The sequence below is a fragment of the Mirounga angustirostris genome, unplaced genomic scaffold, assembly GCF_029215605.1.
Source record: "Mirounga angustirostris isolate CCGP_5_RB_7025 unplaced genomic scaffold, mMirAng1.0.hap1 SCAF_14, whole genome shotgun sequence".
NCBI lineage: Eukaryota > Metazoa > Chordata > Mammalia > Carnivora > Phocidae > Mirounga > Mirounga angustirostris.
In genome coordinates this window covers 75,147,519-75,174,022 of record NW_026991722.1, presented here as the reverse complement: position 1 = coordinate 75,174,022, position 26,504 = coordinate 75,147,519, and the positions used below count along the sequence as shown (strand labels likewise).

The following is a 26,504-nucleotide window of genomic DNA, read 5'->3' as shown; positions in this document are numbered from 1 at the left end:
CAGGTCCAAATCCAAACTGTCCCAAACAAACCAGAACATAAGATCACCCTACTTCTGAGACACATAAGATTTTATTTCATGGCCTGGTTGGTGTGGATATGGGTATTTATTAGTGCTTTTGAGACTGGACAAATACATTTTCTATATACGACATATTTCAGAATTACTTTTTTTTCAACCAAATAAAGGAATAAAGTGGGTTCCAGAATCAGTTCAGTTTTCAGTAGCATCTCCAGATACAGAAGCAGACTCTTGACTAAGTTGAGCAGAAAGGGAATTTATTGCAGGGAGAGTGCTGAGCTCACACAGTTGCCAGGCAGGCTGGAGAAAGAGGTCAGAAGCCAGGCACAGACAGAAGGCAGGCACACAGCAGGGCCCACGGCCGGAAGCTTGCCCGGACCAGGCCGCCGAGGACCCACAACTCCTCCCACTGCGGCTGGTGCTGCCCACCCCGCCAGGCCGGGCCAGGGGACGCTCCCGCCAGCCTCCCGGCTACTGCTCTCCTGGAGCCCAGATGGTGTTGCCGCTTCCACACCACCCGCACCACCACCTTCTACGCATCCCCAAATTTCTCCTTGTCCCTGCTGCTTTGCCGACTCCACGGTCAAACCCCTCAGTGGGTGCATGTGACTGGCTGAGCCAACTGCCAGGGATGCTGAGAAAGTGAGTACCGGCCAACTTCCTTCCTCCCTTCCTCCCTCCCTTCCTCCCCCACGAGAGCCAGTCTCTGGGGGAGTCGCAAATTCAGGATGAGGGTGCAAAGGCTCAGCAGCTGAGAAATGGAAAGCCCACGATGTTTGCGAGGGGCGTCAGAGACTAGGGACAGACGCCAAAATGGATCCAAAAGGACCTAGAAGGTCTTAAAGGTGGCCGAGTTCTAGAATTTTAGAATGCTTCTCACTAGCAGGGCTCAAGGTAAGACTTAGAGTGAGGTTTCTGAGTTTAACACCTTAGTTGGTGTTAGGGTTATGGTTAAGTGAAGTGACCAGATGTATTGAAAACAAACAGCGATTTACCAACCTCCCCCCCCAACCCCGTTCCTCTGGACCCTGTGTCTAGACCAACGGGATCACTGATTGGATCAGCCGTGGTCACCTGATCCAAAGCTAGTTAACCCATTGGCTGGACAGTAAGCAATTAGAGACTGTGTCTCCAGCAGGTGCTCCCAAACCTACTTAGTGGGCGCTTTGCCTATTGTCTCTGTCCTTTTTTTTTTTTCCCGTGACAGCCCTAGGCGAAAAGTAATACCTAACAGTTCCGTTTATTAAGTAGCTAGCTCCGAACAACTTAGTAAGTCTTTATGGCCTAATAACGTAGACTTTGAAAAGATAAATTTGAAAGAAAAATTTTTTATTTCATTCTTAAATAACCACAATTGCTGTCTAATGGGATGGATGTGCCTGTCGGGGCACCGCACGAATTCTCAAACCTTGGAAGCAGATTGGGTTACACCTTCTTTCCTGTTCCAGGTTGATTTTCAAGTAGTAATTGCTTTTTATTACAACAGCCACGGAAAATCCACCTTGCAAAGATAGGACATCATGGAAAGGAATGTCGTGCAATCTAATGCTGAAACTAGCTTGAGCTACCTTGAGCTTAGTAGCTCCAGAGGCATCGGAGAGATGTCAACTATCATTGTATTTGCCTTGAACATGTAAAATACGACGTGGTGCCCCTGTGAGTTTGCTGCAGAGCCTCTGGGTGCCTTGGCACACAATTTGAAAATTGCTGCTCTAAAGCATAAACTAAGAAAGGCAGGAACTTGTCAAATCAGGGTAGGGTCAGATGTTTTCATGCTGACAAATAATCAGAGAAAACGTATTTGCAAAGAGAAGAGGAAGAATCAAAATATAGACAAGCCAATAGGCCACGGAAGGCAGTCACCTGATGCAGTGCAGCCTGCTGTTGGATTTCATGATCTCGCCCCAGCATCCGTGGCTGACCCTGAGCTCCTGATCTGTTGCCCTAAACTAGCCCCTCCCACTATCTTTCTCAGATTCAGGGAGTGGTGAGAGCTCCAACGTTTCAATTGCTGAGGCCAAAATTTTGGATCATCCTGACTCTCTTGTCCTCTTTGGCTCATCCTTAACTCGCTTATTCTCTCACATCTCACACCCAATCCGATCCGTTAGCAAATCCCGTCATTACTTGCCTTCAACATATATCCGGAATCTGACCACTTTTCCCTATCTCTATGCTATTGACCCAGCCACCATCACCTCTCATCTGGAAAGTCTGTGACCAACTCACTGCTTCTACCTGGTCTATCCTCAGCCCAGCAGCCAGAGAGATCCTCTTTTTGTCTTTATTAAAACATTTTTTAATTTCATCATAATTTCATCATAATCATATAGGTTAATTTTACATTCTATTTCATAATATATATGCCTTTATTTTACTATTAAAGTAATACTGTTTAAAAGTTAACAATAGAAAATTGATATATATAATTTATATATATTACCTATAATCAATATTGCTTATTTGATATTTGGGGGGGTTTTTTTAGTTTTTTTAATTAAAATTCAATTAATTAACATGTAATGTATTATTAGTTTCAGAGGTAGAGTTCAGTGATTCATCAGTTTTATATAATACCCAGTGCTCATGACATCACGTGCCCTCCTTAAATGCCCATCACGGAGTTACCCCATCCCCTCTCCCCTCCAACAACCCTGTTTGTTTCCTGAGACTGAGAGTCTCTTATGGTTTGACTCCCTCTCTGATTTTATCTTGTTTTATTTTTCCCTCCCTTCCCTTATGATCCTCTGCTTTGTTTCTTAAATTCCACATATGAGTGAGATCATATGATAATTTTCTTTCTCTGATTGACTTATTTCACTCAGCATAATATCCTCTAGTTCCATCCATGTCATTGCAAATGGCAAGATTTCATTTTTTTGATGGCTGAGTAGTATTCCAACATATATATATATACCACATCTTCTTTATCCATTCATCTGTTGATGGACATCTGGGCTCTTTCCACAGTTTGGCTATTGTGGACATTGCTGCTATAAACACTGGGGTGCAGGTGGCCCTTAGGATCACTATGTTTGTATCTTTGGGGTAAATTCCTAGTAGTGCAATTGCTGGGTCATAGGGTAGCTCTATTTTCAACTTTCTGAGGAAACTCCATACTGTCTTCCAGAGTGGCTGCACCAGATTGCATTCCCACCAGCAGTGTAAGAGGGTTCCCCTTTCTCTGCATCCTTGCCAACATCTGTCATTTCCTGACTTGTTAATTTTAACCATTCTGACTGGTGTGAGGTGGTGTCTCATTGTGGTTTTGATTTTTATTTCCCTGATGGCAAGTGATGTGGAGCATTTTTTCATCTGTCTGTTGGCCATTTTATGTCTTCTTTGGAGAAATGTCTGTTCATGTCTTCTGCCCATTTCTTGATTGGATTATTTGTTCCTTGGGTGTTGGTTTGATAAATTCTTTACAGATTTTGGATACTAGCCCTTTATCTGATAAGACTTTTGCAAATATCATCTCCCATTCTGTCACTTGTCTTTTGCTTTTGTCAACTGTTTCCTTTGCTGTGCAAAAGCTTTCTATCTTGATGAAGTTCCAACAGTTCATTATTTTGCCTTTGTTCCCCTTGCCTTTGGAGATATGTCTGGCAAGAAGTTGCTGCAGCCAAGGTCACAGAGGGTGCTGCCTGTGTTCTCCTCTAAGATTTTGATGGATTCCTGTCTCACATTTGGTCTTTCATCCATTTTGAGTCTATTTTTGTGTATGGTGTAAGAAAATGATCCAGTTTCATTCTTCTGCATGTGGCTGTCCAATTTTCCCAAAACCATATGTTGAAGAGACTGTCTTTTTTTCTATTGGATATTCTTTCCTGCTTTGTTGAAAATTAGTTGACCATAGAGTTGAGGGTCCATTTCTGGGTTCTCTATTCTGATCCATTGATCTATGTGTCTGTTTTTGTGCCAGTACCATTCTCTCTTGATGATTACAGCTTTGTAACAGAGCTTGAAGTCCGGAATTGTGATGCCACCAGCTTTGATTTTCTTTTACAACATTCCTTTGGCTATTTGGGGTCTTTTCTGGTTCCATACAAATTTTAGGATTACCTGTTCCAGCTCTGTGAAAAACGTTGATGATATTTTGATAGGGATTGCTGTGAATGTGTAGATTGCTCTAGGTAGCATCGACGTTTTAACAATATTTGTTCTTCCAATCCATGAGCATGGAATGTTTTTCCATTTCTTTGTGTTTTCTCAATTTCTTTCATGAGTGTTCTATAGTTTTCTGAGTAAAGATCCTTTGCCTCTTTGGTTAGGTTTATTCCTAGGTATCTTATCGTTTCTGGTGCAATTGTAAATGGGATCAACTCCTTAATTTCTCTTTTCTGTCGCATTGTTAGTGTACAGAAATGCAACTGATTTCTGTGCATTGATTATATCCTGCCACTTAGCTGAATTCCAGTATGAGTTCTAGCAATTTTGGGGTAGAATCTTTTGGGTTTTCCACATAGACTATCATATCATCTTGAAGAGTAAGAGTTTGACTTCTTTTTTGCTGATTCAGATACCTTTTATTTCTTTTTGTTGTCTGATTGCTGAGGCCAGGACTTTCTACTACTATGTTGAACAATAGTCGTGATAGTGGACATCCTGCCATGTTCCTGACCTTAGGGGAAAAGTGCTCAATTTTTCCCCATTGAGAATGATATTCGCTGTGGGCTTCTCGCATATGGCTTTTTTGATACTGAGGTATGTTCCCTCTATCCCTACACTGTGAAGAGTTTTAACCAAGAAAGGATGCTGTACTTTGTCAAACGTTTTTTCTGCATCTATTGAGAGGATCATATGGTCCTTGTCCTTTCTTTTATTTATGTAGTGTATCACATTGATTGATTTGCAGATGTTGAACCAACCTTGCAGCCCAGGAATAAATCTCACTTGGTCGTGGTGAATAATCCTTTTAATGTACTGTTGGACCCATTGGCTAGTATCTTGGTGAGTATTTTGATATCAATGTTCATCAGGAATATTGGTTTACAATTCTCCTTTTTGATGGGGTCTTTTCTGGTTTGGGGATCAAGGTAATGCTGGCTTCATAGAAAGAGTTTGGAAGTTTTCCTTCCATGTCAATTTTTTGAAACAGCTTCAGAAGAATAAGTATTAATTCTTCTTTAAATGTTCTGTAGAGGGGCGCCTGTGTGGCTCAGTTGATTAAGCGACTGCCTTCGGCTCAGGTCATGATCCTGGAGTCCCGGGATCAAGTCCCACATCGGGCTCCCTGCTCAGCGGGGAGCCTGCTTCTCCCTCTGACCCTCCCCCCTCTCATGTGCTCGCTCTCTCTAGCTCATTCTCTCTCTCAAATAAATAAATAAAGTCTTTAAAAAAAAAAATGTTCTGTAGAATTCCCCTGGCAAGTCATCCGGCCCTGGACTCTGGTTTGTTGGGAGATTTTTGATTATTGCTTCAATTTCCTTGCTGGTTATGGGTCTGCTCAGGTTTCCTATTTCTTCCTGTTTTCAGTTTTGGTAGTTTATACATCTCTAGTATGAATCCATTTTTTCCAGCTTGCCTAATTTGTTGGCATATAGTTGCTCATAATATGTTTTTATAACTGCTTATATTTCTTCGGTGTTAGTTGTGATCTCTTCTCTTTCATTCATGATTTTATTTATTTGGGTCCTTTCTTTTTTTCTTTTTGATAAGTCTAGTCAGGGGTTTATCAATCTTATTAATTCTTTCAGAGAACCAGCTCCTAGTTTAGTTGATCTGTTTACTGTTCTTTTGGTTTCTATTTCATTGATTTCTGCTCTAATCTTTATTAATTCTCTTCTCCTGCTGGGTTTAGGCTTTATTTGCTGTTCTTTCTCCAGCTCCTTTAGGTGTAAGTTTAGGTTATGTATTTGACACCTTTCTTGTTTCTTGTGAAAGACTTGTATTACTATAGACTTCCCTCTTAGGACCGCCTTTGCTGCATCCCAAAGGTTTTGAACAGTTGTGTTTTCATTTTCATTTGTTTCCATGAATTTTTTAAATTCTTCTTTAATTTCCTGGTTGACCCATTCATTCTTTAGTAGGATGCTCTTTAACCTCCGTGTATTTGAGTTCTTTCCAAATTTCCTCTTGTGATTGAATTCAAGTTTCAAAGCATTGTGGTCTGAAAATATGCAGGGAATGATCTCAATCTTTTGGTACCAGTTGAGACCTGATTTGTGACCTAGGATGTGATCTATTCTGGAGAATGTTCCATGTGCACTCGAGAAGAATGTGTATTCTGTTGCTTTAGGATGGACTGCTCTGAATATATCTGTGAAGTCCATCTGGTCCAGTGTGTCATTCAAAGCCCTTGTTTCCTTGTTGATCTCCTGCTTCAGTGATCTGTCCGTTGCAGTGAGTGGGGCATTAAAGTCCCCTACTCTTATTGTATTATTATCGATGTGTTTCTTTACTTTTTTTTATTAATTGGTTTATATAATTGGCTGCTCCCATGTTAGGGGCATAAATATTTACAGTTGTTAAATCTTCTTGTTGGATAGATCCTTTAATTATGATATAGTGCCCTTCCTCATCTCTTATTACAGTCTTTGGTTTAAAATATAATTTGTCTGATATAAGGATTGCTACCCCAGCTTTATTTTGATGTCCCTTAGCACGATAAATCGTTTTCCACCCCCTCACTTTCAATCTGGAGGTGTCTTTGAATCTCAAATGAGGCTCTTGCAGACAGCATATTGATGGATCTTGCTTTTTTATCCAATCTGATACCCTGTGTCTTTTAATTGGGGCATTTAGCCCACTTATATTCAGAGTAACTATTGAAAGATATGAATTTAGTGCCATTGTATTACCTGTAAAGTCACTGTTTCTGTATATTGTCTCTGTTCCTTTCTGGTCTATGTTACTTTTGGGCTCTCTCTTCACTTAAAGGATCCCCTTTAATATTTCTTGCAGGGCTGGTTTGGTGATCACAAATTTTTTTAGTTTCTGTTTGTCCTGGAAGCTTTTTAATCTCTCCTTCTATTTTGAATGACAGCCTTGCTGGATAAAATATTCCTGGCTGCCTATTTTTCTCATTTAGCACCCTGAATATATCATGTCAGTCCTTTCTGGCCTGCCAGGTGTCTGTGGATAGGTCTTCTGCCAGTATAATGTTTCTACCTTTTTAGGTTATGGACCTCTTGTCCCGAGCTGTTTTCAGGATTTTCTCTTTGTCTCTGAGACTTGTGAGTTTTACTATTAGATGTCAGGGTATTGACCTATTTTTATTGATTTTGAGGGGGTTCTCTGTGCCTCCTGGATTTTGATGCCTGTTTCCTTCCCCAGATTAGGGAAGTTCTCTGCTATAATTTGCTCCAATATACCTTCTGCCAGAGGGATCCTCTTAAAATGTAAATCAGTTCTAGGCTCTGAATCCTTTGATGGCCCCCATCTTGTTCAGAGTCAAAGCCAAAGCCCTTAACATGGCCATGCAGGCCTACAGGAGTAATAGCACCTGCTGTTCTGGCTCTCACTCACTTCATTCCAGCCACCCCAACCTTCTCACTGTTCTTCAAACATGTCAGGCACAGTCCTGCCTCAGGGCCTTTGCACTGGCTATTTTCACTGCCTGGAACATCATTCCCCAAATATCCTCATGGTTTCCTCCCTCACTTCCCTCAGTCTTGGCTCAAATGTCACTTTGCCAGTGAGTCCTTTGCTGACCTTGTGTATAAAACAGAAAGAGCACCCCCTCCTCACAGCACTCCCTGGCCACTCACTTTTAGGAGGGATCACTGAGTTGTAGGACCTGACAGACTCAAGTGAACTCATATACAAAGAAGTATATTTAAATAATTCATTTTTTAAAACAAATACTTACTGTGCAATCTATGTGCCAGACATTAAGCCAGGCACTGAGGGTAAAATGGCTGCTTCAGTTCAAAGGAGGCCGTCTCAAATCACCTACAGTCAGTGTCTTGGACCATGTTCCCCAGTTAACTATGCTCCTCTATTCAGGAAATACACTAAGAGGTGCTTAGAACTGCCTGGGAAGCCTGAGTTAGATTGCCTGGGTGAGGCCCCACCCCAAGCACCATTCTAGGCCTGGAACCTGCATTCACCCTGCCCTACCCTGCATGTCCAGCTGCCATTCAGGACTGTGGTGGTGAGGCTGGCCCAGGGAAGTGCTCAACTCCTTTAGTCTGTGGGCTGACAGGGAAATCCCGGGGGGGGCCACCTTGGGCATGAGTAAGAACACAGTCCAGGCCACAGGTGCAACTCGATTTTAACTTGTAATATATTTAGACATATGGTATGTGGGCCTCCATTTGTACTCTTACTCCAATATTTCACACAGGATCTAGATTCTGGTACAGGAATGGCAAATAATGGCCACCATGACTGTCCCCTCCCAGACCATGGCAGACATCAATAATGGATCACAGCATTCCTTCTCCCTGAGATGTGGTTTCAGAACTCCTTCACACACAGCACTCTGGGAAGCCACTACTAATCGTCCATCAGCATGAGAGGTGCAAGGAAGTGCATTCCCTGTTCTAGCACTTCTACATGGCAGTCCACTCTGTGCACCCCCAGTGTTTATCAAGAGGCCTCATTCTTGTCCAGAAACTTTTTTCTCCTGTGAAAAAGAAGCCACTGATGCTAGATGTTTGTGGAAAGTAGATAAACACTCAAATGCTGTCTTTGGTTGCTCCTCAGAAGGTCCTGATATTCTATGGAGAAAAGACAAAAATGAATAAAATAATTTCCCATTTGGGGAGCAATTACTTACATGAAAACCATTTTTTAAAGCCCACTCTTTCCTCTGGAGAGATTAATGTTTTGCATTAAGGCCCTGACACAACACATTCTGACTCCCAAGATTTTTTGGCATAACAGAAAATCCTGATGGCTCTTTTTGTTTGAATGGTTTATTTTCTTCTCCTTGTGGATCTGTTTCTTTGCCTTTTTTTCTCTGTTTGTCTCATTCTCTGTCTCTTTCTAGTCTCTGCTCTGTATGTGTATTTGTCTTTACCCATCTCAATCTCTCTGTCCCTTTCTACCTCTGTCCCTCTCTTCCTCAGTGGCCGGGCAGCCCATCTCTCTATGCAAATCTGTCACTTGGAGTATGTCTGAGTGTCTGTGTGTCTGTGTTTCTTTGTTTCGGTCTCTGCACGTGGGTGTCTCCACTCCCAATCTTTGTCTCTTTCTCTCACTCTTTCCAGTCGTGTCTGACTTTCTCTGTGTGTCTCTCTATCTCATCTTTTTATCTTTTCCTGTGTTTATGTCTCTGTCTCTATGTGAATTTCTCTATCTCTGTCAGTGTTTATCTCTCTCCATCGCCCTGCTTGGGTCTCCTCTCCCTCACTCTCTTTCTCCCTCTTCCCCCCACCCCCCATCTGCTTTCCTCCCTTTGTCTTTCTGTCCATCTCTGCATGCTTGTATCTGTCTCTCTCTGAGTATCTCCATCTGTCAGTCTCTCTCTCTCTTTCAATCTCTCTCTCTGCTTTCTCCCCTCCCCCTTGCCTCTAATTTACCAGTGTTTCTTCTTTTATTTTTTCCTTTTTCCTCCTCTAGAGCACTAAGGTTGAGTCCAGACAACAAAACCGTGACTGTAAAGTGAGAAGTCACCCAGAGGTTTCCAGGCCACCAGATGTGCAGCATATTTAGACAGAACAGCTGGATAATTTAACAACTTCCTTGTCCCCCCCCCCCCCCCACTCCCCGGAAGGTCGGCCGCCAGGGCATCTCAGACAGCCTGTCTATGTGAGGACATACACGTGTATGCGCCGGAGTATTCCCTCCTGAGATTCTGTGCAAAAGTCACCATTCTCTCGAAAACCCCACGTGTATTCTTTAATGTGATCAGATTCAGATTTCCCTCCCTACAACCTCCTTTTTCCTCCTCCTGGATAGTCTGGCTTGGAAGCCCGGTGCTGTTTGTTGAAGTATCCCAAAGATCTTCCACTTACGTCCTATGATCTTCATCGTGATCTCATGAGTGAGGTGTTTGGGACAATGACATAAAAAGAGGTAGCAAAGGTCTAAAGGAAGCCCTAGAGAAAGCTGGCAAGAAAACCCTCAAAGGCAGGGCACTGCGTTTCTTGGCCCGATTTTACTGATGACAAAACTGATAGGCAAACTCCAGGGTCCAGAATCTCAACAGAACTAGTGCTCAAAATCAGAACGCTCAGCTCCCAGCATGCAACTCACCTCCCAGCACCACAGAGCAGCAAAACTGGGCAAGACCCACAGATGGGGCAGTGTGGTACAATGGGCATCGCCTCAGGCTCTTGCATCTGGCAGACGGCCCTCAGCTCAAATCCCTTCTCTGGGACTTAGGAGCTGCCTGGTCCTGGGCAAGCCTCTGTTTCCTCATTTGTAGAAGGGAAATGATAATAGCATCTGCCTCAGAGGGATGTTGTGAAGACCCAGTGAAATAAAACATGGGAAGTTTCTGGATGATAGCAAGTACTCAAATATATATATTGCTGTTGTTCATATTAGAATTAGTATTCGTATAAAACTGAGACCCAAGTTCACACAAACTAGTTAATGGCAGATCCAGACTCTGCACCCGGATCCTGCAGCTCTCACATCAGTGTACCTGCACCAAGAGAGTTTCCTGCTACCTTCTCCCAACCAAAAAGCACAAAAACATTTTTTGAGCACTTTTTCTGTCCCAGGCATGATCACAACACCCTACACATGTTCACTTCACTTAATTCTCAAAACAACCCAGTGACGCACGTCCCCTTATCATCCCCACTTTATTAAGAAACTGAGGCTCAGAGAACATAAGAGACTTGCCCCAGGGGCGCCTGGGTGGCTCAGTCGGTTAAGCGGCTGCCTTCGGCTCAGGTCATGATCCCGGGGTCCTGGGATCGAGCCCCGCATCGGGCTCCCTGCTCGGCGGAGAGCCTGCTTCTCCCCTCCCTCTGTCTGCCACTCTGCCTACTTGTGCTCTCTCTCTATCTCTGTTAAATAAATAAAAATCTTAAAAAAAAAAAAAAAAGAAAGAAAGAAAAAGAAACTTGCCCCGGGACACACAGCTGGTAGGTGGCAGGGCCGGCTGGCACCAGAGTCCCCACACCGGCCCTGTTTTCTGTTTAAATTCTTAGAGATTTACCCCAAATCATGATTACATTTCTTTACCTTTCTCTTTCTCTCACCTTTTGCTTATATATAAGTAACACATGAATACATTCTCAATGGAAAAAATCGGCGGCATTACTATAAACTGTGTTTTGATATTATCCCTAAGCGCCACTCTTAACAACCTGGTAAGAATCCTTCCAGACTTTTTCCTGTACATTCGCATATGCACGTACTGCTGCTTTGCTGGGTCTCTAGAAAACAGTAGTTGAGGTAGTGACCCTGAGACTGAAGGAAGGTGGTGGGGCCTGGAGACAGTCTCACTTTCTGTTTTCTAGAAATCGGTTACCTATAAATATTCTGAAAGCTTCCGGCGGTTGACTTGGCCAAGGTCCCAGCGATCTGGATGCATAATGACGTTTCTTTGGCTCTACACAGAGACAGAACCAGAGAAGGATGGGTTTATCTTGTCCATACAGCAGCCACTCCACACATACGGTTCTGAGCCCTTGCATGTGGCTGGTCCTGTGCTCTCAGTGGAACATACACACTGGATTTTAAAGCCTCATGCATTAAAAAAGAAGGTAAAATATTTCATGAATACTTTTCTGTATACTGTTCACATGTTGAAATATTTTGGATATACTGGGTTAAATAAAATATAATATTAAAACTAATTTCACTTGTTTTTGGGGCACGTGGCTGGCTCAGTTGGAAGAGCATGGGACTCTTGATCTCAGGATTGTGAGTTTGAGCCCCACCCTGGGTGTAGAGATTACTTAAATTAATAAATAAATGAAAGCTTTAAAAAATAATTTAAAAAATTAATTTCACTGTTCTTTTCACCTTTTTAGTGTAGCTACTGGAAAAATTTAAATTCCGTATATGGCTCACATTCTATTTCTAATAGGTGGTACTTTTCTAAACAGTTGATCAAGGAGACACTCTATTTTTTTAAAAGGATTTATTTGGGGCGCCTGGGTGGCTCAGTTGGTTGGGCGACTGCCTTCGGCTCAGGTCATGATCCTGGAGTCCCTGGATCGAGTCCCTCATCGGGCTCTCTGCTTGGCAGGGAGCCTGCTTCTCCCCCTGACCCTCCCCCCTCTCATGTGCTCTCTCTCTCTCTCATTCTCTCTGTCTCAAATAAATAAATAAAATCTTTAAAAAAAAATAAATTAAAAAAATAAAAGGATTTATTTATTTATTCTGGGGGTGTGGGGAGAGAGGCAGAGGGAGAGGGAGAGAGAGTCTCATGACCCTGAAATCACAACCTGAGCTGAAACCAAGAGTCAGATGCTCAACCCACTGCACCACCCAGGGGCCCCGAGATACTCTATTTTTTTTAAATTACTGGAAAAAAGTAATAATAGTTAAATTGTGTTGAGTGCTCAGAGCCAAGTAGCAGGCTAAACACCCCATCTGTCATCCTATCCATCCCCTCACATAGCTGTATAAGGTAAGCACTATTGTGACCTTCATTTTACAGAGGAAAAAACTGAAACTCAGAGAGGTGAAGTTATTTGCCCAAAGTCACACAGCCAGCAAGCAACAGAGCAACAATATGAACACGTCACTCATGGGATTAACCCTGCACAGCAACAGGTCAAGAAAGCCCTTCATCGGACTCACCTCAGAGTTACGTGTAGCCAGAGGAGGCCTTTGAAAGTTTGCTGGCATTGGGTAAAAGGCAGAAGGCCCAAGAGAAATGCAAGCCCATCTTACCGACAGGCTTGGTGAGACCCTCCTTAGAAAGTTTTCCCCAATATCTGTGCTTCTTTCTTCCTTTAGTAATAAAACCACACAAGGCCATCCAGAATAGAGATTACACTTCATCATAGCTCCACTGTAGCAAGATATAACCATATGATTACCTTCCAGCAAATGGGATGTAAATAGATGTATGTATAAGTTCTAGAAAGTATCCTTGAAAGTAGGAGACATACCCTTCATTTCCCCCTTTACAAGCTCTCCATGGTTGAAATGCAGATGTGATGGCAGGTGCTATAGCAGCCATATTGTATCACAAGAGGGGAGGTACATACCAGAAATAGAAGAAAAACAAGATGGAAGGAGCCTTGGTACCTGATAATTATAGAGCTGCCATTTAGCCCAAGGCCGCCTATTTATACCTTTATACGAAAGAGGAATAAGTTTCTATATTATTTCAGTAACTACTAGTTAGTATCTCATTATTAAAGCAGCTAAACTTGTATTATAACTAATACAGAGCCAATGCTCAGAGTGACAAGTAGTAGACTGCATAGAGTGGGGAGGAAAAGATCAGTGGGATTGCTGGGAGAGCTTGGTGGGAGTGTTAGACCACTTCAGATGGCACTGAAGGCATTAGAAAGGAGATGGCAGCTATAGAAATTAAAGGGTTAATGTCTCAGGACCATAAACCACCATGCAGAATAAGTAGGGATGACTTATCTCAATGGTCAAGTGAATGATTTATAAATTGGGGTCAAGCTCTTTAAGCCTCGGTCTTCATATCTGTAAAATGGGTTGATAATGCTAATGTATGGGATAAAATCATAAAAAGGTATTATTGTGGGGATAAAATGAGACACCATTCTTAACATCCTGCCTGGCCCATAAGAAGTGTACTGTAGATGGTGGTGGTGGTGGTGGTTGGAATTTCTTGCTCTGACTGGCCTGGCTGGTCTTCTAGCTCTCCTGCTACCGAAATGCCTTTCCACTGGTTGCCCAACAGGAGGCTGAAACTGTGACAGCCTATTCATTCCTCCTAGGTGGTACAACACCCTGCAGGAGAGGTTTTCAAAGACAACAATGTCTTAGCAAATGAAGCAGAGACCACTACAAGATCCTAGACTCCAAGCCTTCTATCACGACTCTATGTGACTTTTTGAGGTGTCTTCCTTGAAGGGGTAGGGTAGTATTTTAAGTGCTGATGGGAGAGAACTTAATATTTGTGACCAAGAAGGCAGACATAGTAAACTGTATTATAGTTCTCAATTTTTCACTCTTTCCCCTTTCCCTGTAAAAGGATTGTATGTCACTGCCCCCACTTGGCCATATGACACGCTTTGGCCAATAGGATATGAGGGGGAGTAATGCACATCACATCCAGGAGAAAGTTTTAAGGGAGTGTGGCTAGCGTTTTCTCCTTCTTTTTGGTGGGCTTCCCTTCTGCCACAAGAATGGACATATTCCTCAGGGCACAGAATGAGAAGGTGCACTGAGCAGAGCCCAGCAGAAGCACAGAGCAAGAAATGTGTGTGTGTTGTAAACCATTGAAACCTTGGGGTTATTTGTTATGCAGCAAAGCTGACTTACACATTCACCCCCAGCTTCTGAGAAGGGCTGAGTCCTTTGGAGGAAGGCAGACCTGGGTTCAAATCCCAGCTCTGCTGAGTAGCCAATGTTGAGTGCCATTGAGCAAATAAGTTACTTCACTTCTGGGAGCCCCATTTTCCTCATACATGTTATGGAAATAACAAGAGTGCTTCTACTTCATAGGTTATGGTGAGGATTAGATAATGTACACAAAGGCCTTGGTGTTGAGAAAGGGCTCTGTTCAGGGGAGAGAGAAAAGTCTGAGGCAAGGTCTCTTCTCTTAGGTGGAAGGACCAGTTCAGCTGACATTTCGGATCCCAGGCCTGACAGATGCCCGATCCTGGGCCTCAAACTGGGATTGTCACCTCTCTGAGTCAGTCTTTGGCAAAGCACCCCTAAATAACCTGGAAAATTTTTTTGTAAAATTTAGGTTGACAAGAACCCCACAACAGTGGCTGGTTTAAGCTACATCAGCTTCCTTCCTCCACCCTCCTCTTCCCAGCCTCAGATCTCTGAAAGAAACCCTCCCCCTGAAAACCCACAAGAACAGCCGGGGGTGCTCTGGCTTGAACTCTGAAAACTCACAACAAATGGCAAATTCGTTTGTGCTGATCTTATCAATAGATGCCCTTCCTGTTAGGCTGTTTGAAAAGAGAAATTGGTCTTAGTCAAAGTTTGCCTGCTCTTGGCTGGACTGGATGACCTTGAAGTTTCAGGCAAGTTTTTATGGCGTGGAAGTGGTCGATCTAAGAGGTCTGTCAAGATGCAATGGAACACTCATATGCACATACGCACATATGTACATGACACCATATACACTTGCACTTGAGAACTTTCCTTGGCAACCCACAGATAACACAGTTCTCCCCCCACAGCATGGCCAGAGCATAAAAAAAAATTTTTTTTTAAATACAAAGCAGAATATATACCATAGAATTGATTTTGATTTAGCCAGTTCCCTGTTTAGGTGACCTCCAGGGTTTTTTCCTAAGTTGCTTGTTTTGTTTGCAATTACAAACAACGTTGATCTGTATAGGCAGTGTGTCATGGTTAGGACTTTAGACTCTACTTAGTTTGAGTTTCCCCTAAAGAGACTCAGAGACAAGGATTCTACTGCAAATTATTTATTTGAGAGGTGATTCCAGGAAATATCAGGGAGGGAGTAGGAAAGGAAGGAAGTTAATAAAAGGGTACACTTTACCAAGCAAATTACCACTATGGGCAGCTGGGACTCATTCCTGCTGGGGAGCACTGGGAACCATAGAACATGCCTCAGAGTTATCCCAGAGGTGAGGGGGCTGGGGTATTTATCCTCCAGAACAAGAACTTCTGTCAGTCATTGGCTGAGGGATGCTGCCACGCTAACTTCCCGGCACTTCTCGTTGGCCCCCACACTTGCTGAGCCAGCCCTGGTGGACAGAGCCAAGTCCAAGTGCCGGCAGTTAGGAGGTCTGGGACCCGAGGGAGCCAGGTGAGGTGCCTAAGTTACAAAATCACAGGAGGTACTTACTTTTGGGGTTGTGCAAGCGTGGGGTGGGAGGTTTGAAGCATCAGACGGGCTTGCACAGAAAGGTGGTTGCTGGAAGGAGGGCAGGGAGGTGCTGACAGTGTCTGCTCTGGGCTCTGCAGCCAGGCTGCCTGGGTTTGAATCCTAGCTCAGCCACTCAAGGGCTACTTACTTAACTCCCCTATGACTCAGCTTCCACATCTGTAAACTGGGTTAATTACAGTCCTTACCTCATAGGACTGTTTGGGAGGGTTACACAGGATAGTTCACATAAAACACTTAGAGTTGGGCACAAAATAAGCCTCCCGTGAGTGTGAGCTCTGATGACATTGCCTTGAATATTACAGCACACATTTCCTGACATAGATTTTGAGAATCAAGGGAGCAAGATCACCTAATAGTTAAGAAAAGGACTTTCTGAGTCAATCAAATGAGAGTTCAAGTCCCTGATCCACCACTTACTGTGTGACCTTAGGCAAGTCACTTAACCTCTCTGGGCCTCAGATCCCTGATGTTTAAAATCATTACTAAATAATAACACACGTTACCACAACTAAAAATTTTTTTCTAGTAAATAAAAAGAGGCATGCAAGGTGCTTCTATAAGCATTGCGCCTGGCTTGAAGTAAAGTGTGCAATAAATCTTAGCTGTGACTATTGCGTGTTCAGTTTTCCGTACAAGCAGGCGGTTGCCGCTGTGTTGGAGGAGACAGGGAGATATAATTCATTGGCAATATTTACTGCACACCTGCAAGTTGCAAGATACTAAGGTAGGAAATGAGGGCTACTAGAAAGAAGTGTTAACACTCCATCTTGGCCCTTTTGGTGCACTGGAGTATTTTTGTTCCCACTTTAATAAAATCACACATTCACACCCTTTGCTTTGCTCCTCCCTTGAGTGGGCAGAGTAAACTTTCCAGCAGCCCTGAGATCTGAAGCCAACTCAAAAGAGAGCAGAGAGAAAAGCTAGCAAAGCTTGGTTTCTGATGACTTTGTGGGTCCCCCACGCAAACCCTGAGCTGCCCACCCATGAACCTGTTTTCATATGAGAGAAAAAACAGAGTAATATGGTGCCTAAGTGTCTGTTATATGCAGCCAAAATTAATCCTATGGTATACATCTCTCTTTGTCTTTTATTTTCTTATTTTTTATGCCCTGGGTATGGCATGGGGGGAGAACGGTGTTACCTGGAGGTTACCAGGGAGAGTTCTCAAGCCTGGCAAGGAGGAAACAGTTTCCAGGCTGACTCCTGGAGGGTTTTGCTGCCCTGCCTGGCCTCTGGAGTCCAGCCCTCTTCTTAATCTCTTATTCCGGTCAGAGGCCTCCAACCCCAGTTCTGCTATAACCGGGTGCCTCCTGCTTTCTCTAAAGACATGCAGCAGACACATCCATCTTTTCAGATCAGCCCTGAGGCTGGAGAGGATGAAGAGCGGTTCGAGCTGCGCCCCCACCAGCTCAGGCTTCTTCCCTCTCCTCTCTTTCCTGTCCTCACCAGGCACCAGTTCTACTCACAACACACCTGTCCATCTTCCTTTCAGGCTCATTAATAGAGCAGCTGGGCTTTTATATCCTGATACATTTTTTTGGCAAGAGATGTCAGAACTGCTGGACAATTTTCAGAAATAATTTTCTGGCTCAGCCAAGGATAGCCGGGTTAGAAATTTGGAGAAAGGAGGCCAACCACTATCTTCAAATTCAGCAGCCATTTACTGATCACCTATTCTGTTTCTCTACTCACCCACCCCCAACTTCTCACCCTTCTTCAAGGAACAACACCTTGATTTTCTGCAGGACGTGCCCCTCCCCCCCACCCAATGGTTCACGTTTTCTGCAGGACAGCAATTCCACTTCCGGTGCCCAGGATGGTCATGTGACCTGGCCCTGGCCAATCAGAGAGCCTCACATGCCCCTGGGCCGCAGTGGTTGCCACCCGAGTTTGGACCACTGAAGAGTCGGACCCCGACTTTTGTTCTGTCTGTTAGCCAAGAGTTGAGTCCCTTCTCGGCTGGTCTTGGAGTTGTGAGAGTGGGGAGCTGCTAGCGGCCATCTTTCCACCCACAGGGCAGCACCTGATGGGAGTGGAGTTAGCACAAAAGGAAGCTAAACTGAGTGGAGGCACAGAGGGAGGCCAGCCACGTTAGCATCATTTGAGCTCCTGGATCAAGCCACCCCTGAATGTTGTTTTTTTTTTTTTTTAATGCATGCACTCTTCATTCAGATAAGCAGCTAACTTCTTCCCTTAAGCCACCTGGACTTGAGTTTTCTGATTCTTGCAAATAAAATTCCCAATTTTCTATCCCCCTTCCCTCATTACATCACCTTACAACATTCTATATAGTTTACTTATTTATCCTGTCTGTTGACCCCAACCTTCCCCCAAGTGCTGCGTAAGGGCAATAATTTTTATCTTTTTGGAATGGGGGAGAGGGGTTCTGTTTTGCTTACTGCCATAGTCGTAGAACACAAAATGGTGCTTGGCACATAGCAGATGCCCAATGAATATTTTTTAATAGAAAAAATGAAGAGTCCTGAATAGTCCTGATAGGAGCTCTCTCTATCTAACCTCGTTTGGACCTTGTTCCCATTTTGCAGATTAAAAAAAACTAAGGCTGAGAAGTTTAGTGTGTCCAGAGTGACTGGCCTAATTAATGGGCAATGTAACATTTACACCAGATCTTTCTGGCTCAAAGTCCACTGCTCTTACATTATATTGCCCTGACGTTCCCTTTATCATTCTGAAACAACATAGTCACCATGTCACCATGACAACTACCATTTACTGAACTCTTGCTGCTACTATGCAGACTCTCAGGCCTCTGCATGAATTGCCTTATTGGCTCTAACTCTCCACCTCCCACCAAAGTAGATGCCACTAATTATCCCAGTGTACAGAGAAAGAAATCGAGGTTCATAAATGGGATCTGTGCTTTTATAAGAGACCCCGCAGAGCTCTGTCAACCCCTCTGCTAGGTGAGGACACAGCAAGAAAACAGCCATCTATGAACCAGGTTGCAGGCTCCCACTAGACACCATTCTGCTGACACCTTGCTCTTGGACTTCTGGCCTCCAGATCTGTGCAAAATACATATTTGTTGTCTATAAATCACTCAGACTATGATAGTTTTGTTATAGCAGCCCAAAAAAGGGACTACTTAGTTAGAATATTAAAGCAAAAGACAGAAATTGAAAAGTAAAAAATAAAATAAAAGTACCAGGTATTCCAAAAGCCAGTGTTTTCCAGATTTCTTCACAATGTTTGCCATATCTTTATGCCCTCTGTATTATTACAGATTAAACATATTTAATCAACTTGCAATTCTTGTATTTAAAATCTATTTTAAAAAGAAAATTTTCAGAAGTGGAAATCCAGTGTCACTTGCCATAAATAGAAAATAACTATTTATATATACTTTGAAGACAAAACAATGTCCTTAAATTCTAACTGGATATTTTCTCACCTAAAGAGTGGGCCTGAGTTCTAATTTGTCTTTATTAAGAAGAGATTATCAGGATTAGGACACTGTTAACGACTTACCAGCACCAACTGAGACTTTCTCCTTAAGATCGTCCTTTCTAATTAAAATATTAAATTTAATTTTAGAAGTAACTCACTGCTCCAAACGAGGGGTTGTCAGCATAGGCCCATGGATCTGGCACATGTCTGTGACTACTTTTGTTAACAGTGGCAAGGTTGAGTGGTTACAACAGAGACTGGCTCAGAAAGTCAAAAATATTTACTATCTAGCCCTTTAAAGAGAAAGTTTGCCAACCCCTCCTCTAAATCAGGTCACATTCAAATTCTGTGGTGTGGATTTTTGTCACCTTCTAGAAGCATCTCCTTTTAACCAAAAACCCACTGTAATCTGAAAACATCAAATGCCAACATCAAATGCCATCCAGTTTGTGTTGAAAGAGGGTCTTTATTTTATTTTTTAAGATTTTACTTATTTATTTGAGAGAGAGAGTGCACGCATGCACAAGCGGAGGGTGGGGAAGGGGAGGGCAGAGGCAGAGAGAGAAGCCGACTCCCCGCTGAGCAGGGAGCCCCATGTGGGGTTCGATCCCAGGACCCTGGGATCACGACCTGAGCCGAAGGCAGCAACTTCACCGACTGAGCCACCCAGGCACCCAAAATAGGCTCATTAAATGCAAAATCCCTCCCAACTTTCTGAAGGCAACAGGCCAGAAATGCCTCCCCCATCCTGAGTGAGGAGGTAAGAAGAGTGGTCAGAGCCCCTTGTTTCCCGTGGGTGTGTTTGCTGGCTGGTAGAATTGTGTATGACTTTATTTCTTCCACTTCTCTATATTTTCCAAATATTTAACATGCTGAATTACTTTGCTTAGGCTGCCATAACAAAGTACCACAGACTGGGTGGCTTAAACAACAGACATTCATTTTCTCACAGTTCTGAGGCCAGAAGATCAAGATCAAGGTGTCAGTGGGGTTGGTATCTTCTGAGATTTCTCCCCTTGGCTTGTAGATGGCCCCTTCTTCCTATGTCTTCTCCTAGTCTTCCCTCTCTACCCATCTGTGTCCAAATCTCTTTTTATTAGGACCCCAGTCATGTCAGATTAGGGCTTGCCCTAATGACGTCCTTTTTACCTACAGCACCTCTTTAAAGACCCTATTCCCAAATACAGCTACATTGAGGTACTTGGAGTTAGGACTTCAATATGCAGATTTTAAGGAGACACAATTCAGTCTGTAGCGCACGTATGATTTGCATTCTTTAAAAATGGACAGTAAATTGCTAAATATTCTTAAAAGGTACACTAACAATTGTAGCGAACATTTTAACTTGAAATTTTTATTATGTAAGTAATGTGGGTCTAATACTTTAAAAACTCAAAATAGTGCAAAAGGGTGGCAAGAGGAATATAGACACCTACCCACACTCGATCCCACTCCTCCCTGTTGACAGTTTCTTGATATTTTCCAGAAATTTTCTCTACCCAAACAAGGATATACAATATCTTCATAATTTCATTTTAAAAAATAGGATTATGTTGGGGCGCCTGGGTGGCTCAGTCGTTAATCGTCTGCCTTCGGCTCAGGTCATGGTCCCAGGGTCCTGGGACCGAGTCCCGCATCGGGCTTCCTGCTCGGTGGGAAGTCTGCTTCTCCCTCTCCCACTCCCCCTGCTTGTGTTCCCTCTCTCACTGTGTCTCTCTCTGTCAAATAAATAAATAAAATCTTTTTTAAAAATAGGATTCTATATATTGCTCTACAACTTGCCTTTTTACACCGAACAATAAATAATCATTGCGTATTTTCAAAGCAGTATGTACATCTTGCACCCCAAACTCCACCTCCACACTTGCTTTGGGAAAACCCAGCTTGCAAAAGGGTTACTTGGAAGCAAATCCCAGACATCATGTCATTTCGCCTATAAACATTTCAGTAGCTATCACTAAAAGATCAGTAAAAGATTTTATTTTTAAGCGTAACTACAAAATAAAACTAGAGGAAGAATATGGGTGGTGGTTTGGCGGGAGGGGGGTGATTATTCTTTTAATTTGTATTTCTGTTGTTGATATTGCAACACTGATTTGGAAGGCAGCTATGCTCACCACTATACCACCAACGCTGGCAACACTGATTTGGGACTTTGGAATATAAGATCAGTAAAGAGCCCTTTGTTCCCTACCATCAAAATAAGCACAATAAGCCCCAGATATCGCTCTGGTGTTCAACCTTCCTTAACCTGTGAAGCAGCGAGGCCAGAGAGGGTATCCCAGGCCCCAGGGGCTGCTTTCTTACCCTGCAGTGATGGACACTCCAGGGGAAGGCAGAGAGGCCTGCTTTGCCCCATGGGATGCACCACAGATGGCCACTGCTCCCCACTGTCCCCACATGCTGTCCTGTGGGCCTCAGCCAGACCTGTGACCAGAGGTAAATAGCAACCTTACAATGCACACCTCCTCGGAGCCGAGTGCCGTGTGAGGCATTTACCTAGATCATTTTATTGACTCCTGCCCCCAACTATTATTGTCCCCATTTTGCACTTATACTATTAATAGCTTCAGTTCATTTGTTTATTCAACAAATTTTTAGTGAGCCCCTTGTATGTGCCAGGCGCTGGGAAAACAACAGTGAACCAAGCAGACAAAACCCCTGCCCACACAGTGACAGAAAATGGGCAGAGACATAATACAATGGCAGATGATGAAGAGTGACATGGAGAAAAATAGAGCAAGGTAAGGGGAGAGAGCATGATGGAAGGGTTGGGGAAGGGGGCTATTTTAGGCAGAGTGATCAGTGAAGTCCTCTCTGACAGCTGAGGGTGACAGCTGAGTAGAGACTTGAATGGAGCAAGGGAACAATTATCTGGAGGAAAAAGCATTTCTGTCTAAGCACGGCTCTAGGATGGGAATATGCTTGAGATGTTTACAGCACAGCGAGGAGGCCAGAGTGTCTACCAGTGACAAGCAAGGGAGAATGTGGTGGGGACCTAGGCCGGAGATGGGATGCAGAGTCTGCCAAAGCAGTTCATACCAACTCCCAAGACATTGCATTGGTAGCTTGACATTGACCATGGTGAGAGTATTTACACCACGAAAATTGGCCAGCACTGTAAATCAGGGCTTTTTTTGTTTTTATTTTTGTTTTTCTTAGAGAGGGACTTACCAACACACCACTGTTTGTAGGCCACAATTTGGAGTTTAGATTTCACTCTAAGTTTGAGAGGGGTCCATGGGAATCTTTGGAAGCAGAGAGGGCCATGATCCTATTTCTCTTTCTAAGATCTGGTTCCTGCCTGCCAAGTGGAGAAGAGATGGCAGGAAGGCAAGAGTAGAAATAGTTAATTCTGAAACATATTCCCAGAGCATAGTGCAGTGGAAAGATCAGTGTGTCACATTGAAGATGTCGATGGATAGCTGGGTAGTATTCAACGGTGTGAACAGTTCACATCCACAAAATGATGACAGGACCTTATAAGTACTCTAGCTACATAATAGTAAAGTTCGGTAAAACATATGGAAGCAACAGGACTTAATATATACAACGATGAAAAGTTAGTTTCTGTGTTTTGCTGAGATTGGCAGTTTATCCTCATCTCCTTTACAACGGGTCATTGGTGAACATTAATAAGTAGTCATTTGACTTCTGTTTCTGTCGTTCAACCAATAACGCTCTTACTGAGGTTCCCCCCGCCCCACTCCCAAGAAAGAAATAGTTAACTTTGGTCCTGCAGGCACGAGATGGGAGTGGCTTGGACTTGGGACTGAATCTGGGATGTGTTTGCATTTGCTGATGGCTGGGGAGTGTGAAGTGTGAGCAAAAGAGAGACATCAATAATGAGGTTTATTGTGGCTGTTTGCGTGTTCTCGTTCTCTATTGCTGCATAACAGAACACCCTGAAACATAGTGGCTCAAAACAATCACGCTCATTTATTCAGCTCGCAAATCTGCAATTTGGGCAGGGTTCCGTGGGGACACCTCATCTCTGCGCTACTTGGCATCCACTGGGGGTGCTCAGAGGACTCTGTGGATGCTGGACTCATCTGAAAACTCTTCACTCCCCCGTGTGTGTGATGGTCGGTGCTGGCTGTTAACTGGGACCTCACCTGCAGCCAGAACATCCACACGGGCCTTCTGTACGTAGCCTGGCTTCCTCACGGCAGAGTGGCAGTTTTCCCAGAGCAAGTGTCCCAAGAGAAAGAGAGAGTCAGGGGAAGCTTGGCTACCCTTCTCTCCCCCAGCTTGACTGAGATATTACTGACATATAACATGCATAAGTTTAAGGAGTAGAAGTGATGATTAGATACATGTATATATTGCAAAACGCTGACCACAATTAGGTTAATTACCACCTCCATCACATAATTCTGCGCGTGTGTGTGTGTGTAGTGATAACATTTTTTTTTAAGATTTTATTTATTTATTTGAGAGAGAGAATGAGAGAGAGAGAGAGAGAGAGCATGAGAGGGGGAGGGGCAGAGGGAGAAGCAGACTCCCTGCTGAGCAGGGAGCCCGATGTGGGACTCGATCCCGGGACTCCAGGATCATGACCTGAGCCGAAGGCAGTCGCCTAACCAACTGAGCCACCCAGGCGCCCTGTAGTGATAACATTTAAGACCTATACTCTCTTAACAACTTTCAAGGATACAATACAGCATCATTAACTGTGCTCACCATGCTGTGCATTCAATGCCCAGATCTGATTTATCTTAGAGCTGGGAGTTTGTATCCTTTGACCAACATCTCCCCATTTCCCCCACTTCCCCAGCCCCCGGTAATCACCATTTTACTCTCTCTGAGTTCGGCATTTTTGGATTCAGCACATAAACGAAAACATACCATCTTTGTCTTTCTCTGTCTGACTTCTTTCAGGCCAGGAGAGAGTGGGATGGCCTATCGTACCTTCTGAGACACAGCCTCGGAAGCCGTGGAGTGACTTCTGGTGTAGACATGGTCCTCCCCAGTCTCAAGGGTCGGGAACCTGGATCCCATCTCTTGGTAGGGGAGTGGTAAGGTTCTAGAAGAGCAAGTGGGACTGGAAATATTGTCACGGCCAATTTTGGGAAATGCAGGCCATGATATTGTGTTTTAAGTACCATGTGAAGCAGCCCACGTACATGGTTTCGTTCAGTCTTGCACTATTCTCACCTCACAGATGACACAACCGAGACTCAGATGTCACTTGCCCAAGACCACCCAGCTACTAAGGGGACAGACAGGGGTTTGGGTCCAGGTAATAGGCAAGCGCCAGCCAAGCTGACTTGGAAGTGGCAGAGAACGGCCTTTGGAGGGGAAGTCAGAGACAGGGTGGCCAATATTGGGGAACTGGCTGCTCTGAACCCCCTCACAGCCCCTCTGGCCTCCCCAGCGTTAGCCTTTGTTTCTCAAATGGCTCCAAGGCCACCGTTTTCCCCCCTAACTACCAGGCTGTGAAGAGGAGATAAGCTTGGAACACTCATAGGCAGAAAAGACAGTTTGCTCTGAAGCAGGCCCTGCTCTGGCTTGGCTCTGGAGGGCCCCGGAATCTGGACAGAGCTTCCTGGCCAGGCTGGGTGGGGGCCAGTGTGTGGGCAGACGGAAAGGCTAGTGGAAAGCACTTATTCCGGAAACCATCCATGTGTGGCTCAGCTTCTCAGCAAGGTTGCTCTAGGGCCAGGCATTCCAGGCCACACAAATTCGAGATCCACAGAAGGCTTTCTACGCTAAGCCAGCAGCCCCTTTACTGCAGTCAATACTTCCCAGGAGAAGAGGCCAGGTCGGTGCCAAAACCAAGACGGTCTCCAGGGAGCACTGGTTTCTCTGCCCCGTTGCCCCATCGTCAGCTTGCACAGTGGGCAGCACTCAGTGGTTTTCCAGCATGCTGGCAAGGAAGCATGGGCTTGGGGTTTGACACCAGAAAAAAATTGCCAGAATAATATGGGGAGAGGGGATGTCACAGAGTTTATTATTATTTTTGTTCTTTGTGTTTCCTTTTTCTTTTTCTTTTTTTAAAGCTATCTCAAATTTGTTTGTTTGTTTGTTTGTTTAGTAGGCACCACACCCAGCGTGGAGCCCTACCCAGGGCTTGAACTCACGACTGTGAGATTGAGACCTGAGCTGAGATCAAGAATCAGATGCTCAACCAACTGAGCCACCCAGGTGCCCCTGTGTATATATATATATATATATACATTTTAATAACCATCTCAGGTGTTTAAAAAATTATATTAAGCCCCCAAACTGGAAACAACCCAAGTGCCTTCCAACAGGCAAATGGATAAACATATTCTTATCTATCCATACTATGGATACTTCTCAGAAATAAAAAGATATGTTCTATTGACACACATGGCATGTATGGATCTTAAGACCATTGTGCTGAGTGAAGGACACCAGCCACAGAAAATGCTCACTCTGTGATCCCATTTATCTGAAACGCTAGAAAAGATCAATCTAATCTGTCATGGTAGAAAGCAAATCAGCTGTTGCCAGGAACTGGGTGGAGGCAGACTGACTACAAAGGGCATGGAGAAAATTTCATGGGCGACGGAAATATTCTATATCTTACTGGGTGGTGTTTCCATGGTTGTATTCACTGGTCAAAATTCACTGAACTGTACATTTAAAATGGGTGCATTTTATCATACCTAAGTTGTACCTAAGTAAAGTTGATTTTTTAAAAGATTTTATTTATTTATTTGACAGAGAGAGAGAGTGAGCACAAGCAGGGGAAGTGGCAGGGAGAGAGAGAAGCAGGCTCCCCACTGAGTAGAGAGCCTGACGAGGGGCTCGATCCCAGGACCCTGGGGATCATGACCTAAGCTGAAGGCAGACAACGATTAACTGACTGAGCCACCCAGAAGCCCCAATAAAGTTGATTTTAAACACAAATATAACAGGCTCCCACATAACCACCTTCCCATTTAGAAAATAAAACATAAGAAAGAAAATTGCATTCAGTGTATACCCGTCCCCAGTTCCTTCCTTTCTCCTTTCCTCCTAAATATGATGTGGTCTTTATATTTTTACTACGTGGAAGCACTTTCCTGAATATGATATGTATTTTTCTCATGTGTCTTTATGCCTTTACTGCATCATGTATATTCCTAAACCAGTATTTTTCTTTTTTTTTTTTTTTTTTTTTTTTTTTAAAGATTTTATTTATTTATTTGAGACAGAGAGAATGAGAGAGAGAGAGAGAGAGCACATGAGA

General features: G+C 43.7%; 1 long non-coding RNA gene across 2 annotated transcripts; it reads left to right on the top strand.

The window, feature by feature from the left end:
- The first annotated feature begins 438 nt into the window (after nt 1-438).
- Nucleotides 439-26,000, top strand: LOC135362562 (uncharacterized). Of its 2 annotated transcripts, none has more exons than XR_010407408.1 (5): nt 439-663; nt 4,877-4,971; nt 11,485-11,630; nt 24,185-24,310; nt 25,341-26,000. It is a non-coding gene; the product is annotated as an uncharacterized LOC135362562 (long non-coding RNA). The 2 variants fall into 2 exon arrangements; XR_010407407.1 differs by having other exon boundaries at nt 9,529-11,630.
- The last annotated feature ends 504 nt before the right edge of the window (nt 26,001-26,504 follow it).